Below are 20,412 nucleotides of genomic sequence, written 5' to 3' on the forward strand. Positions count from 1 at the left end.
TCCCCGAACCTACGGAACTCTCGGAGGAGTACAGGAAAAGCCACGGTCGGGTTGGTAATGTACAGCAATAAATCATCCGCATACAGGGATATCTTAAACTCATGTTGGCCAATCCGCAGACCCTCAATATCAGGAGTCTTCCGTAATGCCACTGCCAGATGCTCCATCGCAAGGATATAAAGTAAGGGGGAAAGGGGACAACCCTGACGGGTCCCGTTTCTTATGTCAATGGGCGGGGAAAGGGTACCGTTCACTCTAAGACGGGCCATAGGCCTATGATACAGAGCAAAAATCCTCTCCAACATGTTAGGTCCCACTCCCAGTTGCTTCAGGGAGGCACGTAGAAAGGTCCAGCCTAGGCGATCAAACGCCTTCTCGGCGTCAATAGATAATAAACATGCTGGTACCTTTCGTGTGCGCATGTACGAGGTCAGAAGCAACGTCTTCACCGTGTTATCCTTGGCCTCCCTGTGCGGCACAAAGCCCACCTGATCACTATGGATGGACCCAGGGAGAATAGGGTTCAGTCTACCAGCTAACACTTTCGCGAACACCTTCACATCCACATTAATGAGGGATATGGGCCTATAGCTTGCACACAATAGGGGATCTTTTCCCGATTTAGGAATCACGGTGATTGTGGCCATCAGCGTTTGGGAGGCAAAGGGGCAGCTGGCCGAGATGGAGTTAAACAGATTGGTCATGAAGGGGACCAGGGAATTCGCATATAACTTATAGAAGGCGGCAGAGAATCCGTCAGGACCAGGGCTTTTACCATTAGCCAAAGATTTTATCGTGTCTAAAACCTCCTGTTCCGAGAGAGGACTCTCCAGGGCCTCAGACTCCTCCACCGACATAGGCGGGAGCTCAGTGTCCCGGATGTAGTCGTCCACCCGTGCTTGAAACTCGGAAGGGGACATATCAGACAGCGGGCCACTTAAATTGTAGAGAGAGTCGTAATATGCTCCGAATGAGTCCACAATCTCCTCAGGAAAATGGACCAGTTCACCCGTAGCAGACCTCATGGTAGGGATATAAGTGGTGGGGGCACGGGGGTGCAAAAACCTCGCTAGAGCTCTCCCGGGTTTATCAGAGTACTTATACAGAAATTTATGAAAGCGGTCCCTCTGTCGTGCTAACGTCGTGTCCAACAAGGCACTCAACTCACAGCGTGCCCGGAGGAGATCAGGTGCACACTATATTAGGTGGGGAATGAGCATGGAATATATGTAGAGAATAGGAGAATCCACACAGATCCCATATACACAGGTGCACACTATATTAGGTGGGGAATGAACATGGAATATATGTAGAGAATAGGAGAATCCACACAGATCCCATATACACAGGTGCACACTATATTAGGTGGGGAATGAACATGGAATATATGTAGAGAATAGGAGAATCCACACAGATCCCATATACACAGGTGCACACTATATTAGGTGGGGAATGAGCATGGAATATATGTAGAGAATAGGAGAATCCACACAGATCCCATATACACAGGTGCACACTATATTAGGTGGGGAATGAACATGGAATATATGTAGAGAATAGGAGAATCCACACAGATCCCATATACACAGGTGCACACTATATTAGGTGGGGAATGAGCATGGAATATATGTAGAGAATAGGAGAATCCACACAGATCCCATATACACAGGTGCACACTATATTAGGGGGGGAATGAACATGGAATATATGTAGAGAATAGGACAATCCACACAGATCCCATATACACAGGTGTATATTATATTAGGGGGGGAATGAACATGGAATATATGTAGAGAGTAGGAGAAGCCACACAGATCCCATATACACAGGTGCACACTATATTAGGTGGGGAATGAACATGGAATATATGTAGAGAATAGGAGAATCCACACAGATCCCATATACACAGGTGTATATTATATTAGGGGGGGAATGAACATGGAATATATGTAGAGAATAGGAGAATCCACACAGATCCCATATACACAGGTGCACACTATATTAGGGGGGGAATGAACATGGAATATATGTAGAGAATAGGACAATCCACACAGATCCCATATACACAGGTGCACACTATATTAGGTGGGGAATGAGCATGGAATATATGTAGAGAATAGGAGAATCCACATAGATCCCATATACACAGGTGTATACTATATTAGGTGGGAAATGAACATGGAATATATGTAGAGAATAGGAGAATCCACACAGATCCCATATACACAGGTGCACACTATATTAGGTGGGGAATGAACATGGAATATATGTAGAGAATAGGAGAATCCACATAGATCCCATATACACAGGTGCACACTATATTAGGTGGGGAATGAACATGGAATATATGTGGAGAATAGGAGAATCCACACAGATCCCATATACACAGGTGCACACTATATTAGGTAAGGAATGAACATGGAATATATGTGGAGAATAGGAGAATCCACACAGATCCCATATACACAGGTGCACACTATATTAGGTAAGGAATGAACATGGAATATATGTGGAGAATAGGAGAATCCACACAGATCCCATATACTCAGGTGCACACTATATTAGGTGGGGGATGAACATGGAATATATGTAGAGAATAGGAGAATCCACACAGATCCCATATACACAGGTGTATATTATATTAGGTGGGGAATGAGCATGGAATATATGTAGAGAATAGGAGAATCCACACAGATCCCATATACTCAGGTGCACACTATATTAGGTGGGGGATGAACATGGAATATATGTAGAGAATAGGAGAATCCACACAGATCCCATATACACAGGTGCACACTATATTAGGTGGGGAATGAGCATGGAATATATGTAGAGAATAGGAGAATCCACACAGATCCCATATACACAGGTGCACACTATATTAGGTGGGGAATGAACATGGAATATATGTAGAGAATAGGAGAATCCACATAGATCCCATATACACAGGTGCACACTATATTAGGTGGGGAATGAACATGGAATATATGTGGAGAATAGGAGAATCCACACAGATCCCATATACACAGGTGCACACTATATTAGGTGGGGAATGAACATGGAATATATGTAGAGAATAGGAGAATCCACATAGATCCCATATACACAGGTGCACACTATATTAGGTGGGGAATGAACATGGAATATATGTGGAGAATAGGAGAATCCACACAGATCCCATATACACAGGTGCACACTATATTAGGTAAGGAATGAACATGGAATATATGTGGAGAATAGGAGAATCCACACAGATCCCATATACACAGGTGCACACTATATTAGGTAAGGAATGAACATGGAATATATGTGGAGAATAGGAGAATCCACACAGATCCCATATACTCAGGTGCACACTATATTAGGTGGGGGATGAACATGGAATATATGTAGAGAATAGGAGAATCCACACAGATCCCATATACACAGGTGTATATTATATTAGGTGGGGAATGAGCATGGAATATATGTAGAGAATAGGAGAATCCACACAGATCCCATATACTCAGGTGCACACTATATTAGGTGGGGAATGAACATGGAATATATGTAGAGAATAGGAGAATCCACACAGATCCCATATACACAGGTGCACACTATATTAGGTGGGGGATGAACATGGAATATATGTAGAGAATAGGAGAATCCACACAGATCCCATATACACAGGTGCACACTATATTAGGTGGGGAATGAACATGGAATATATGTAGAGAATAGGAGAATCCACACAGATCCCATATACACAGGTGCACACTATATTAGGTGGGGGATGAACATGGAATATATGTAGAGAATAGGAGAATCCACACAGATCCCATATACACAGGTGCACACTATATTAGGTGGGGAATGAGCATGGAATATATGTAGAGAATAGGAGAATCCACACAGATCCCATATACACAGGTGCACACTATATTAGGTGAGGAATGAGCATGGAATATATGTAGAGAATAGGAGAATCCACACAGATCCCATATACACAGGTGCACACTATATTAGGTGGGGAATGAACATGGAATATATGTAGAGAATAGGAGAATGAACACAGATCCCATATACACAGGTGCACACTATATTAGGTGGGGAATGAGCATGGAATATATGTAGAGAATAGGAGAATCCACACAGATCCCATATACTCAGGTGCACACTATATTAGGTGGGGAATGAACATGGAATATATGTAGAGAATAGGAGAAGCCACACAGATCCCATATACACAGGTGCACACTATATTAGGTGGGGAATGAGCATGACATATATGTAGATAATAGGAGAATCCACACAGATCCCATATACACAGGTGCACACTATATGAGGTGGGGAATGAACATGGAATATATGTAGAGAATAGGAGAATCCACACAGATCCCATATACACAGGTGCACACTATATTAGGTGGGGAATGAACATGGAATATATGTGGAGAATAGGAGAATCCACACAGATCCCATATACACAGGTGCACACTATATTAGGTGGGGAATGAACATGGAATATATGTAGAGAATAGGACAATCCACACAGATCCCATATACACAGGTGCACACTATATTAGGTGGGGAATGAACATGGGATATATGTGGAGAATAGGAGAATCCACACAGATCCCATATACACAGGTGTATACTATATTAGGTGGGGAATGAACATGGAATATATGTAGAGAATAGGAGAATCCACACAGATCCCATATACACAGGTGTATATTATATTAGGTGGGGAATGAGCATGGCATATATGTAGATAATAGGAGAATCCACACAAATCCCATATACACAGGTGCACAGTAGATTAGGTGGGTGTTATGTTTGCTAATGACAGGTGTTATGAAGGCAATCCAGAAACACAGTGTGCTTAGCGATCAGAGCGCACACAGTGATCTGACAAATACCCAAAAATACAAGAACGAGCTCTGAGACGTGGAAACTCTGTAGACTGCACACCTGATCCTATCCTAAACACAACTAAAAGCGGCTGTGGATTGCGCCTAACAACTACCTAGGCAACTCGGCACAGCCTAAGAAACTAGCTAGCCTGAAGATAGAAAATAGGCCTGACTTGCCCCAGAGAAATTCCCCAAAGGAAAAGGCAGCCCCCCACATATAATGACTGTGAGTAAGATGAAAAGACAAAACGTAGGGATGAAATAGATTCAGCAAAGTGGGGCCCGATATTCTAGGACAGAGCGAGGACAGTAAAGCGAACTTTGCAGTCTACAAAAAACCCTAAAGCAAAACCACGCAAAGGGGGCAAAAAAAAACCACCGTGCCGAACTAACGGCACGGCGGTACACCCTTTGCGTCTCAGAGCTTCCAGCAAAACAAAAGACAAGCTGGACAGAAAAAAAGCAACAAAAAAGCAAAAAGCACTTAGCTATACAGAGCAGCAGGTCACAGGAACAATCAGGAGAAGCTCAGATCCAACACTGGAACATTGACAAGGAGCAAGGATAGCAGCATCAGGCGGAGTTAAGTAATGAAGCAGTTAACGAGCTCACCAGAACACCTGAGGGAGGAAGCTCAGAAGCTGCAGTACCACTTGTGACCACAGGAGTGAATTCAGCCACAGAATTCACAACAGGTGGGGAATGAGCATGGAATATATGTAGAGAATAGGAGAATCCACACAGATCCCATATACACAGGTGCACACTATATTAGGTGGGGAATGAACATGGAATATATGTAGAGAATAGGAGAATCCACACAGATCCCATATACACAGGTGCACACTATATTAGGTGGGGAATGAGCATGGAATATATGTAGAGAATAGGAGAATCCACACAGATCCCATATACACAGATGTATACTATATTAGGTGGGGAATGAGCATGGAATATATGTAGAGAATAGGAGAATCCACACAGATCCCATATACACAGGTGCACACTATATTAGGTGGGGAATGAGCATGGGATATATGTAGAGAATAGGAGAATCCACACAGATCCCATATACACAGGTGCACACTATATTAGGTGGGGAATGAACATGGGATATATGTAGAGAATAGGAGAATCCACACAGATCCCATATACACAGGTGCACACTATATTAGGTGGGGAATGAGCATGGAATATATGTGGAGAATAGGAGAATCCACACAGATCCCATATACACAGGTGCACACTATATTAGGTGGGGAATGAGCATGGAATATATGTAGAGAATAGGAGAATCCACACAGATCCCATATACACAGGTGCACACTATATTAGGTGGGGAATGAACATGGGATATATGTAGAGAATAGGAGAATCCACACAGATCCCATATACACAGGTGCACACTATATTAGGTGGGGAATGAACATGGAATATATGTAGAGAATAGGAGAATCCACACAGATCCCATATACACAGGTGCACACTATATTAGGTGGGGAATGAGCATGGAATATATGTGGAGAATAGGAGAATCCACACAGATCCCATATACACAGGTGCACACTATATTAGGTGGGGAATGAGCATGGAATATATGTAGAGAATAGGAGAAGCCACACAGATCCCATATACACAGGTGCATACTATATTAGGTGGGGAATGAACATGGAATATACAGTGGGGCAAAAAAGTATTTAGTCAGTCAGCAATAGTGCAAGTTCCACCACTTAAAAAGATGAGAGGCGTCTATAATTTACATCATAGGTAGACCTCAACTATGGGAGACAAACTGAGAAAAAAAAATCCAGAAAATCACATTGTCTGTTTTTTTATCATTTTATTTGCATATTATGGTGGAAAATAAGTATTTAGTCAGAAACAAACAATCCAGATTTCTGGCTCTCACAGACCTGTAACTTCTTCTTTAAGAGTCTCCTCTTTCCTCCACTCATTACCTGTAGTAATGGCACCTGTTTAAACTTGTTATCAGTATAAAAAGACACCTGTGCACACCCTCACACAGTCTGACTCCAAACTCCACTATGGTGAAGACCAAAGAGCTGTCAAAGGACACCAGAAACAAAATTGTAGCCCTGCACCAGGCTGGGAAGACTGAATCTGCAATAGCCAACCAGCTTGGAGTGAAGAAATCAACAGTGGGAGCAATAATTAGAAAATGGAAGACATACAAGACCACTGATAATCTCCCTCGATCTGGGGCTCCACGCAAAATCCCACCCCGTGGGGTCAGAATGATCACAAGAACGGTGAGCAAAAATCCCAGAACCACGCGGGAGGACCTAGTGAATGAACTGCAGAGAGCTGGGACCAATGTAACAAGGCCTACCATAAGTAACACACTACGCCACCATGGACTCAGATCCTGCAGTGCCAGACGTGTCCCACTGCTTAAGCCAGTACATATCCGGGCCCGTCTGAAGTTTGCTAGAGAGCATTTGGATGATCCAGAGGAGTTTTGGGAGAATGTCCTATGGTCTGATGAAACCAAACTGGAACTGTTTGGTAGAAACACAACTTGTCGTGTTTGGAGGAAAAAGAATACTGAGTTGCATCCATCAAACACCATACCTACTGTAAAGCATGGTGGTGGAAACATCATGCTTTGGGGCTGTTTCTCTGCAAAGGGGCCAGGATGACTGATCCGGGTACATGAAAGAATGCATGGGGCCATGTATCGTGAGATTTTGAGTGCAAACCTCCTTCCATCAGCAAGGGCATTGAAGATGAAACGTGGCTGGGTCTTTCAACATGACAATGATCCAAAGCACACCGCCAGGGCAACAAAGGAGTGGCTTCGTAAGAAGCATTTCAAGGTCCTGGAGTGGCCTAGCCAGTCTCCAGATCTCAACCCTATAGAAAACCTTTGGAGCGAGTTGAAAGTCCGTGTTGTCAAGCGAAAAGCCAAAAACATCACTGCTCTAGAGGAGATCTGCATGGAGGAATGGGCCAACATACCAACAACAGTGTGTGGCAACCTTGTGAAGACTCACAGAAAACGTTTGACCTCTGTCATTGCCAACAAAGGATATATTACAAAGTATTGAGATGAAATTTTGTTTCTGACCAAATACTTATTTTCCACCATAATATGCAAATAAAATGTTACAAAAACAGACAATGTGATTTTCTGGATTTTTTTTTCTCAGTTTGTCTCCCATAGTTGAGGTCTACCTATGATGTAAATTACAGACGCCTCTCATCTTTTTAAGTGGTGGAACTTGCACTATTGCTGACTGACTAAATACTTTTTTGCCACACTGTATGTAGAGAATAGGAGAATCCACACAGATCCCATATACACAGGTGCACACTATATTAGGTGGGGAATGAGCATGGAATATATGTGGAGAATAGGAGAATCCACACAGATCCCATATACACAGGTGCACACTATATTAGGTGGGGAATGAGCATGGAATATATGTAGAGAATAGGAGAAGCCACACAGATCCCATATACACAGGTGCACACTATATTAGGTGGGGAATGAGCATGGAATATATGTGAAGAATAGGAGAATCCACACAGATCCCATATACACAGGTGCACACTATATTAGGTGGGGAATGAACATGGAATATATGTAGAGAATAGGAGAATCCACACAGATCCCATATACACAGGTGCACACTATATTAGGTGGGGAATGAGCATGGAATATATGTAGAGAATAGGAGAATCCACACAGATCCCATATACACAGGTGCACACTATATTAGGTGAGGAATGAACATGGCATATATGTAGAGAATAGGAGAATCCACACAGATCCCATATACACAGGTGCACACTATATTAGGTGGGGGATGAGCATGGAATATATGTAGATAATAGGAGAATCCACACAGATCCCATATACACAGGTGCACACTATATTAGGGGGGGAATAAGCATGGAATATATGTAGAGAATAGGAGAATCCACACAGATCCCATATACACAGGTGCACACTATATTAGGTGGGGAATGAGCATGGAATATATGTAGAGAATAGGAGAATCCACACAGATCCCATATACACAGGTGCACACTATATTAGGTGAGGAATGAGCATGGAATATATGTAGAGAATAGGAGAATCCACACAGATCCCATATACACAGGTGCACACTATATTAGGTGGGGAATGAACATGGAATATTTGTAGAGAATAGGAGAATCCACACAGATCCCATATACACAGGTGTATACTATATTAGGTGGGGAATGAGCATGGAATATATGTGGAGAATAGGAGAATCCACACAGATCCCATATACACAGGTGCACACTATATTAGGTGAGGAATGAGCATGGAATATATGTAGAGAATAGGAGAATCCACACAGATCCCATATACACAGGTGCACACTATATTAGGTGGGGAATGAACATGGAATATTTGTAGAGAATAGGAGAATCCACACAGATCCCATATACACAGGTGCACACTATATTAGGTGGGGAATGAGCATGGAATATATGTAGAGAATAGGAGAATCCACACAGATCCCATATACACAGGTGTATACTATATTAGGTGGGGAATGAGCATGGAATATATGTGGAGAATAGGAGAATCCACACAGATCCCATATACACAGGTGCACACTAGATTAGGTGGGGAATGAGCATGAAATATATGTAGAGAATAGGAGAATCCACACAGATCCCATATACACAGGTGCATACTATGTTAGGTGGGGAATGAACATGGGATATATGTAGAGAATAGGAGAATCCACACAGATCCCATATACACAGGTGCACACTATATTAGGTGGGGAATGAACATGGGATATATGTAGAGAATAGGAGAATCCACACAGATCCCATATACACAGGTGCACACTATATTAGGTGGGGAATGAACATGGAATATATGTGGAGAATAAGAGAATCCACACAGATCCCATATACACAGGTGCACACTATATTAGGTGGGGAATGAACATGGAATATATGTAGAGAATAGGAGAATCCACACAGATCCCATATACACAGGTGCACACTATATTAGGTGGGGAATGAACATGGAATATATGTGGAGAATAAGAGAATCCACACAGATCCCATATACACAGGTGCACACTATATTAGGTGGGGAATGAGCATGGAATATATGTGGAGAATAGGAGAATCCACACAGATCCCATATACACAGGTGCACACTATATTAGGGGGGGAATGAACATGGAATATATGTAGACAATAGGAGAATCCACACAGATCCCATATACACAGGTGCACACTATATTAGGTGGGGAATGAACATGGAATATATGTAGAGAATAGGAGAATCCACACAGATCCCATATACACAGGTGCACACTATATTAGGTGAGGAATGAACATGGAATATATGTGGAGAATAGGAGAATCCACACAGATCCCATATACACAGGTGCACACTATATTAGGTGGGGAATGAGCATGGAATATATGTAGAGAATAGGAGAATCCACACAGATCCCATATACACAGGTGCACACTATATTAGGTGAGGAATGAACATGGAATATATGTAGAGAATAGGAGAAGCCACACAGATCCCATATACACAGGTGCACACTATATTAGGGGGGGAATGAACATGGAATATATGTAGAGAATAGGAGAATCCACACAGATCCCATATACACAGGTGCACACTATATTAGGTGAGGAATGAACATGGAATATATGTAGAGAATAGGAGAAGCCACACAGATCCCATATACACAGGTGCACACTATATTAGGGGGGGAATGAGCATGGAATATATGTGGAGAATAGGAGAATCCACACAGATCCCATATACACAGGTGCATACTATATTAGGTGGGGAATGAACATGGAATATATGTAGAGAATAGGAGAATCCACACAGATCCCATATACACAGGTGCACACTATATTAGGTGAGGAATGAACATGGAATATATGTGGAGAATAGGAGAATCCACACAGATCCCATATACACAGGTGCACACTATATTAGGTGGGGAATGAGCATGGAATATATGTAGAGAATAGGAGAATCCACACAGATCCCATATACACAGGTGCACACTATATTAGGGGGGGAATGAACATGGAATATATGTGGAGAATAGGAGAATCCACACAGATCCCATATACACAGGTGCACACTATATTAGTTGGGGAATGAACATGGAATATATGTGGAGAATAGGAGAATCCACACAGATCCCATATACACAGGTGCACACTATATTAGGTGAGGAATGAACATGGAATATATGTGGAGAATAGGAGAATCCACACAGATCCCATATACACAGGTGCACACTATATTAGGTGGGGAATGAGCATGGAATATATGTAGAGAATAGGAGAATCCACACAGATCCCATATACACAGGTGCATACTATATTAAGTGGGGAATGAACATGGAATATATGTAGAGAATAGGAGAATCCACACAGATCCCATATACTCAGGTGCACACTATATTAGGTGGGGGATGAGCATGGGATATATGTAGAGAATAGGAGAATCCACACAGATCCCATATACACAGGTGCATACTATATTAGGTGGGGAATGAACATGGAATATATGTAGAGAATAGGAGAATCCACACAGATCCCATATACACAGGTGCACACTATATTAGGTGGGGAATGAGCATGGAATATATGTAGAGAATAGGACAATCCACACAGATCCCATATACACAGGTGCACACTATATTAGGTGGGGAATGAACATGGAATATATGTAGAGAATAGGAGAATCCACACAGATCCCATATACACAGGTGCACACTATATTAGGTGGGGAATGAGCATGGAATATATGTAGAGAATAGGAGAATCCACACAGATCCCATATACACAGGTGCACAATATATTAGGTGGGGAATGAGCATGAAATATATGTGGAGAATAGGAGAATCCACACAGATCCCATATACACAGGTGCACACTATATTAGGTGGGGAATGAACATGGGATATATGTGGAGAATAGGAGAATCCACACAGATCCCATATACACAGGTGCACACTATATTAGGTGGGGAATGAGCATGGAATATATGTGGAGAATAGGAGAATCCACACAGATCCCATATACACAGGTGCACACTATATTAGGTGGGGAATGAACATGGAATATATGTAGAGAATAGGAGAATCCACACAGATCCCATATACACAGGTGCACACTATATTAGGTGGGGAATGAGCATGGAATATATGTAGAGAATAGGAGAATCCACACAGATCTCATATACACAGGTGCACACTATATTAGGTGGGGAATGAACATGGAATATATGTGGAGAATAGGAGAATCCACACAGATCTCATATACACAGGTGCACACTACAGGTCCTTCTCAAAAAATTAGCATATAGTGTTAAATTTCATCATTTACCATAATGTAATGATTACAATTAAACTTTCATATATTATAGATTCATTATCCACCAACTGAAATTTGTCAGGTCTTTTATTGTTTTAATACTGATGATTTTGGCATACAACTCCTGATAACCCAAAAAACCTGTCTCAATAAATTAGCATATCAAGAAAAGGTTCTCTAAACGACCTATTACCCTAATCTTCTGAATCAACTAATTAACTCTAAACACATGCAAAAGATACCTGAGGCTTTTATAAACTCCCTGCCTGGTTCATTACTCAAAACCCCCATCATGGGTAAGACTAGCGACCTGACAGATGTCAAGAAGGCCATCATTGACACCCTCAAGCAAGAGGGTAAGACCCAGAAAGAAATTTCTCAACAAATAGGCTGTTCCCAGAGTGCTGTATCAAGGCACCTCAATGGTAAGTCTGTTGGAAGGAAACAATGTGGCAGAAAACGCTGTACAACGAGAAGAGGAGACCGGACCCTGAGGAAGATTGTGGAGAAGGAGCGATTCCAAACCTTGGGGAACCTGAGGAAGCAGTGGACTGAGTCTGGTGTGGAAACATCCAGAGCCACCGTGCACAGGCGTGTGCAGGAAATGGGCTACAGGTGCCGCATTCCCCAGGTAAAGCCACTTTTGAACCATAAACAGCGGCAGAGGCGCCTGACCTGGGCTACAGAGAAGCAGCACTGGACTGTTGCTAAGTGGTCCCAAGTACTTTTTTCTGATGAAAGCAAATTTTGCATGTCATTCGGAAATCAAGGTGCCAGAGTCTGGAGGAAGACTGGGGAGAAGGAAATGCCAAAATGCCTGAAGTCCAGTGTCAAGTACCCACAGTCAGTGATGGTGTGGGGTGCCATGTCAGCTGCTGGTGTTGGTCCACTGTGTTTCATCAAGGGCAGGGTCAATGCAGCTAGCTATCAGGAGATTTTGGAGCACTTCATGCTTCCATCGGCTGAAATGCTTTATGGAGATGAAGATTTCATTTTTCAGCACGACCTGGCACCTGCTCACAGTGCCAAAACCACTGGTAAATGGTTTACTGACCATGGTATTACTGTGCTCAATTGGCCTGCCAACTCTCCTGACCTGAACCCCATAGAGAATCTGTGGGATATTGTGAAGAGAAAGTTGAGAGACGCAAGACCCAACACTCTGGATGAGCTTAAGGCCGCTATTGAAGCATCCTGGGCCTCCATAACCTCTCAGCAGTGTCACAGGCTGATTGCCTCCATGCCACGCCGCATTGAAGCAGTCATTTCTGCCAAAGGATTCCCGACCAAGTATTGAGTGCATAACTGAACATTATTATTTGATGGTTTTTTTGTTTGTTATTAAAAAACACTTTTATTTGATTGGATGGGTGAAATATGCTAATTTATTGAGACAGGTTTTTTGGGTTATCAGGAGTTGTATGCCAAAATCATCAGTATTAAAACAATAAAAGACCTGACAAATTTCAGTTGGTGGATAATGAATCTATAATATATGAAAGTTTAATTGTAATCATTACATTATGGTAAATAATGAAATTTAACACTATATGCTAATTTTTTGAGAAGGACCTGTATATTAGGTGGGGAATGAACATGGGATATATGTAGAGAATAGGAGAATCCACACAGATCCCATATACACAGGTGCACACTATATTCCTGAGCCTGGGATATGTCTGAAATCCTCTATTATCTACATATGTTCCATGTTCATTCCCAACTATAAAGCTCAGGGAATATAATACACAAATTCCAGTCACCACGTCCTCAGCATCACACTGGTGACAATAAAGGACCATCCTCCCTGTCACGAGCCAATCACAGGCCGACCTCAGCTCAGTAATCCACTATGTTCAAGCCATCTGCTACTTGATCATCATCCCATGAGGCGTATAGTCAGTAATCTGAACATTCTATAGCCCATACACAGCACATGGTGTCGGCAGCACATACACAGCACATGGTGTCGGCAGCACATACACAGCACATGGTGTCGGCAGCTTATAAACAGTGCATGGAATCGGCAGCACATACACAGAAAATAGGGTCGGCAGCACATACACAGAAAATAGGGTCAGCAGCACATACACAGCACATGGGGTCGGCAGAGCATACACAGCACATGGTGACGGCAGCACATACACAGCACATGGTGTCGACAGCTTATAAACAGTGCATGGAATCGGCATCACATACACAGAACATGGGGTCGGCAGAGCATACACAGCACATGGGGTTGGCAGAGCATACACAACACATGGGGTCGGCAGCACATACACAGAAAATAGGGTCGGCAGCACATACACAGCACATGGGGTCGGCAGCTTATAAACAGTGCATGGAATCGGCAGCACATACACAGAACATGGTGTTGGCAGCACATACACAGCACATGGGGTCGGCAGAGCATACACAGCACATGGGGTCGGCAGCACATACACAGCACATGGTGTCGGCAGCTTATAATAGTGCATGAAATCGGCAGCACATACACAGCACATGGTGTCGGCAGCTTATAAACAGTGGATGGAATCGGCAGCACATACACAGCAAATGGTGTCGGCAGCACATACACAGCACATGGTGTTGGCAGCACATACACAGCACATGGTGTCGGCAGCACATACACAGCACATGGTGTCGGCAGCTTATAACAGTGCATGGAATCGGCAGCACATACACAGCACATGGGGTCGGCAGCTTATAACAGTGCATGGAATCGGCAGCACATACACAGCACATGGGGTCGGCAGAGCATACACAGCACATGGGGTCGGCAGCTTATAAACAGTGCATGGAATCGGCAGCACATACACAGACACAGCACATGGGGTCGGCAGCTTATAAACAGTGCATGGAATCGGCAGCACATACACAGAACATGGTGTCGGCAGCACATACACAGCACATGGGGTCGGCAGAGCATACACAGCACATGGGGTCGGCAGCACATACACAGCACATGGTGTCGGCAGCTTATAATAGTGCATGAAATCGGCAGCACATACACAGCACATGGTGTCGGCAGCTTATAAACAGTGGATGGAATCGGCAGCACATACACAGCAAATGGTGTCGGCAGCACATACACAGCACATGGTGTCGGCAGCACATACACCACACATGGTGTCGGCAGCACATACACAGCACATGGTGTCGGCAGCTCATAAACAGTGCATGGAATCGGCAGCACATACACAGCACATGGGGTCGGCAGCTTATAACAGTGCATGGAATCGGCAGCACATACACAGCACATGGGGTCGGCAGAGCATACACAGCACATGGGGTCGGCAGCTTATAAACAGTGCATGGAATCGGCAGCACATACACAGACACAGCACATGGTGTCGGCAGCTTATAAACAGTGCATGGAATCGGCAGCACATATACAGCACATAGTGTCAGCAGCACATACACAGCACATGGTGTCGGCAGCACATACACAGCACATGGTGTCGGCAGCACATACACAGCACATGGTGTCGGCAGCATATACACAGCACATGGTGTCGGCAGTACATACACAGCACATGGGGTCGGCAGCACATACACAGCACATGGGGTCGGCAGAGCATACACAGCACATGGGGTCGGCAGCTTATAAACAGTGCATGGAATCGGCAGCACATACACAGACACAGCACATGGTGTCGGCAGCTTATAAACAGTGCATGGAATCGGCAGCACATATACAGCACATAGTGTCAGCAGCACATACACAGCAAATGGTGTCGGCAGCACATACACAGCACATGGTGTCGGCAGCACATACACAGCACATGGTGTCGGCAGCATATACACAGCACATGGTGTCGGCAGTACATACACAGCACATGGGGTCGGCAGCACATACACAGCACATGGGGTCGGCAGCACATAAACAGCACATGGTGTCGGCAGCTTATAACAGTGCATGGAATCGGCAGCACATACACAGCACATGGTGTCGGCAGCTTATAAACAGTGGATGGAATCGGCAGCACATACAAAGCACATGGTGTCGGCACCACATACACAGCACATGGTGTCGGCAGCATATACACAGCACATGGTGTCGGCAGCACATACACAGCACATGGTGTCGGCAGCACATACACAGCACATGGTGTCGGCAGCACATACACAGCACATGGGGTCAGCAGCATATACACAGCACATGGTGTCGGCAGCACATACACAGCACATGGTGTCGGCAGCATATACACAGCACATGGTGTCGGCGGCACATACACAGCACATGGGGTCGGCAGCACATGACATTGACAGCACATGGGAATGGTTGAACCACTCTCCCATGGTCCCTGGAAAGCCTGGAGGGGGGTGACTAGATGAGCACCTGACTTCATTCAAGCCCCTGATGGTGGGGTTAGGCTTGGCTCCCTATAAACACCAGGTGCCACTTCAAGACCAACAATGGACGCACAGCAGCTGACCCTCAAAGGACTGCCAGCTGGAATGGCCTGGAGGGAAAGAACAGCTGATACAGGCATGCACTGGCAGGTAAGGACTGGTACGGCTGATATACAAGCGTTGGTGGGTCCGACTGATGTACAGAATGGCACGGCAAGTGTAGGCAAGTCCGGCTCTTATACTGGTTGCTACGGCAAGTGCAGGCAGGTTCTGCTGTAATACAGGTTGGCACGGCAAGTGCAGGCAGGTTCTGCTGTAATACATATTGGCACAGCAGGTGGAGGCAGGTCCTGCTGTAATACATATTGGCACAGCAGGTGGAGGCAGGTCCGGCTGTAATACAGGTTGGACGGCAAGTGCAGGCAGGTTCTCCTCTAATACATATTGGCACAGCAAGTGCAGGCAGGTTCTGCTGTAATACATATTGGCACGGCAAGTGGAGGCAGGTCCGGCTGTAATACAGGTTGGACGGCAAGTGCAGGCAGGTTCGGCTGTAATACAGGTTGGCACGGCAGGTGCAGGCAGGTTCTCCTCTAATACATATTGGCACAGCAAGTGCAGGCAGGTTCTGCTGTAATACAGGTTGGACGGCAAGTGGAGGCAGGTCCGGCTGTAATACAGGTTGGACGGCAAGTGCAGGCAGGTTCGGCTGTAATACAGGTTGGCACGGCAAGTGCAGGCAGGTTCGGCTGTAATACAGGTTGGCACGGCAGGTGCAGGCAGGTTCTCCTCTAATACATATTGGCACAGCAAGTGCAGGCAGGTTCTGCTGTAATACATATTGGCCCAGCAGGTGGAGGCAGGTTCGGCTGTTATACAGGTTGGACAGCAAGTGCAGGCAGGTTCTGCTGTAATACAGATTGGCACGGCAAGTGCAGGCAGGTTCTCCTCTAATACATATTGGCACAGCAAGTGCAGGCAGGTTCGGCTGTAATACAGGTTGGACGGCAAGTGGAGGCAGGTCCGGCTGTAATACAGGTTGGACGGCAAGTGCAGGCAGGTTCTCCTCTAATACATATTGGCACAGCAAGTGCAGGCAGGTTCTGCTGTAATACATATTGGCCCAGCAGGTGGAGGCAGGTTCGGCTGTTATACAGGTTGGACAGCAAGTGCAGGCAGGTTCTGCTGTAATACAGATTGGCACGGCAAGTGCAGGCAGGTTCTCCTCTAATACATATTGGCACAGCAAGTGCAGGCAGATTCGGCTGTAATACAGGTTGGACGGCAAGTGCAGGCAGGTTCTGCTGTAATACAGGTTGGACGGCAAGTGCAGGCAGGTTCCGCTGTAATACAGGTTGGACGGCAAGTGCAGGCAGGTTCTGCTGTAATACAGGTTGGACGGCAAGTGCAGGCAGGTCCTGCTGTAATACAGGTTGGACGGCAAGTGCAGGCAGGTTCTGCTGTAATACATATTGGCCCAGCAGGTGGAGGCAGGTTCGGCTGTTATACCGGTTGGCACGGAAAGTGCAGGCAGTTTTGGTTGTAATACAGATTGGCACGGCAAGTGCAGGCAGGTCCGGCTGTTATACAGACTTACAAAGCAAGAGCTAGCAAGATGGTTAGGAATAAACAGATATTGGCAGGATTACCGGACAGGGACCAGAGAACTAGAAAGCATGTTTAGGAACAGACTAACAACACTGCACAAGCACCTCCATGTAGGTGGAAGTGCCTTAAATAATAAGTGTCTCCCAACCATTGGCTGGGGACAATTTAGGGCAGCGTGTGTGACTCCTTTGAGAAGGAGGTAGAGTGCGTACCCTAAGCACAGTGCCAGGGTATCTGCACGCCGTGAGTGCACTCCACGCAGCAGCTGAGGAGGAGGTATGGGACGGGGCTGCAGCAGTGAGTGAGTCGGCATACCTGCTGGGGGAGAGGGGCAGCGTGCAGGGATACCAGTGTTACACACATACACAGTACATGGTGTCGACCATACATATACCATAGATCAGTACAGAGAGACCCATATCTGGTGGAACAGTCCTGATTTGGAGAAGCTGTCCCGTGAAGTCAGGGCAATGTTCCGACTTCCATTCACACTGTGGGTCTCTTGCCGTTATCACTACTCCATAGCTTCTCCTCACCTGACTCTGGTGAGCGGAGCCGGCTTTGCTCTTGTCTCTACACCTGTAATATATTGCACCCATCACATTATACAGCATTGTGCGCTTACATTTGCTCATTCTGTCTTTCTACCCAGCTAATTGTTCTGTTTTCTCTGATCTATGTAGTTACCAGAAGTCTATTGTCTCTGCATTTATCATCCCCCTCTTCACCTCCTGACCCAGGTGCTCTGCTTCTCCCCCTGCCATGGACTTTTGCAGTGACTCATAATTTATGCAGTGAGAATTGACCTCCTGGTTCCACATTAGAGCTTAGAAGGATTCAGCTAATCTTTCATTAATCACGCAATGTCATAGACCTGATGGAAAAGAGAAGAATTAGCTGAGTAGAAAGGAAAAATTATGAATTGTAAGTACACAGGCTGTATGGTGACTGCAATGTATTAAGAGGATACACACTATGATGGGAGGAGGACGAAAAAGTGGATGAGGAGGACAAAGACGAGGTGGACAAGGAGGAGGATGAGGAGGACAAGGAAGAGGTCCAAGAGGAGGAGGGGATGAGGAGGAAGGGGGAGAGGAGCAGGATGGTGTGAAAGAGGAGGACAAGGCGGAAGATAAGGTGGACAAGGATGAGAAGAATGTGAATGAGCAGGAGAATGAGGAGGGCAAGGAGGAAGACCAGGTGGAGAAGGATGAGGAGGACAACGAGAATGATGAGGAGGTGGAGGAGGAGAAGGAAGAGGAGAAAGAGGATGAGGAGGACAAGAGCAAAGAGGACAAAGAAGAGGAAGAAAAGGAGAAGTGCTGCTTTAAATTACTCATTGTTCTCATGTCTTGGTGTCACAAATCACAGGGAGGATATTTTTACCATCCCACCCTCCTGACCCCAATATATCATGAACTGGGGTTGTTTGGTTGCCCCAGTTCTTTTCTGAAGGGGATTTATCTATATCCCACTTCCCAGTTCCGGTTTGGGAACTTGCAGCTCTCTGGCACCCCCTTACCCTTAGGTCAGACTAGGTGCTGCACCTAGGATATTTAGTCACCAGACAGGCTGCCTTGCTATGTACTGGCTAATGGGCACACTGCAGTGAGGGTGATGTAACTACTCCCACTCAGGCGAGAACAATAACTATCAACGCCATCCATCGCTACCAGGTTTCCCAGATGCAGAGGACAAATCAGCTGCCACCAGCTCTGATTTCTTAATTAATAATGGGCCCGGAGCTGACCCAATTAGTAGTGTGATTCACTTCGGAGGACGTGACAGTACGTTATAGAGCAAGGAGAAACAAAGCTAGTAATTTTATATATTTTACTCCAAAAGGTAGGCAGTGTTTACAAAAGGGTAAAAAGATATTATAAAATGAGACAAGTATCGTAAGTACAGACAATTACAAATAAAAAGAGATTAACGGTGAAAATCAACTCTCCCCTCTCCCCCATCAAAGTTGATGGGGGAGAGGGGACCTTCCCCAAAACCTTCATGTCAGATTGCACAGCCTGTCCTAGCTGAATCCCTCGGCAAAAGATCCCCCTTGTCTGGACCTCTGAGTTTTATACCTTTGCCCAAAATTAAGGGTCTCCCCCGGATGACCTCATGGGGTGGGCAGAGCTATGGAATGCACTCCTCTTTCTTGAGTATAAGGTAAAAAATATCA

This window comes from Ranitomeya imitator, chromosome 7, assembly GCF_032444005.1.
Source record: "Ranitomeya imitator isolate aRanImi1 chromosome 7, aRanImi1.pri, whole genome shotgun sequence".
Taxonomy (NCBI): Eukaryota; Metazoa; Chordata; class Amphibia; order Anura; family Dendrobatidae; genus Ranitomeya; species Ranitomeya imitator.